We start from the raw sequence: 1013 nt of genomic DNA on the forward strand, positions 1-1013 counted from the left end.
CCGCCCCCCCCCCCCCCCCCCCCAGTTGTAGCTGGCTTGCCCGCACCGCTTTGTCCTGCCGGAGAGCATTCCGGTACTGGGGTTATTGTGGTGCGATTGAAGACACAAAGACGGGATGGGGTGCTCCCCGCCGCGCCGCGGGGGCTTGCGATCTCCTGCGAGGGGCTGATACCGTGCAGGGGCCTGCAAGGACACTAGTGCTCCTTTACTGCTGCCAGGGCTAAAACGCAGTGAAGGAGAAATTCAAACAAGCAGGACTAAAGCATGAAGTCCGAATTTCTTTCTCCCAGATCAAAGGAAAAACGTGCATTCACATTTTAGGGCCAGAGTTCGACAGCTCTAGCAAAAATGAAATTATTTCACATATAGCTTTCTAGACTACTGGAATGTAGTAGTTACCTACTAGAGAAAGCCGATTTTTGCAGGAAGGAGAGAAATTTTCGTGTAGATATTCAGGGCAACCTGATACCATTAGGGACTCAGCCAAGTGATCATCATCTCTCGCGTTTATCTGGGCAATTACCGGGAAAAAGAACAATATTTTCAAGTTAGTCCTGCCAAAACACTGGCAAGGCATTTCATGTGCTTGCTGAGTATACCTGCGGCCAAGGAGTCATTATGTTAAGTGACCATTAGCACCCTTTCAAACGGAGATCGGCTTCTACCTAGCCAACCGTTCTGCAGCTCGTACGCCCCGGGCTGGGATGCCCCTTTACTGCCCCTAACCATCGCTCATCCCTGGCACGACACCGGCCAGCCTCAGCCAGAGCACGGGGAGCCGCACACGCCCGCCCGGCACACAGAGCCTCCATCCCCGAGACCGCCCCGTGGCCGGTGCTGCTCGGCCCCGCAGCCCCGCTTGTCCCAGCATGGTCCCCGCAAACCCCGCGGGCCTAAACCACGGCAAGGATGCAGCACTGCGTGTTGCCCCTGACAGCACCGGTTGTCTCTGTCCCGATCTAAGCCTCAGCACGAAGGGGAAACTGCTGCCCCGCCGGACGCCGGGGAGCCGC

The sequence above is a fragment of the Corvus brachyrhynchos genome, unplaced genomic scaffold, assembly GCF_000691975.1.
Source record: "Corvus brachyrhynchos isolate BGI_N302 unplaced genomic scaffold, ASM69197v1 scaffold61, whole genome shotgun sequence".
NCBI classification, from domain to species: domain Eukaryota; kingdom Metazoa; phylum Chordata; class Aves; order Passeriformes; family Corvidae; genus Corvus; species Corvus brachyrhynchos.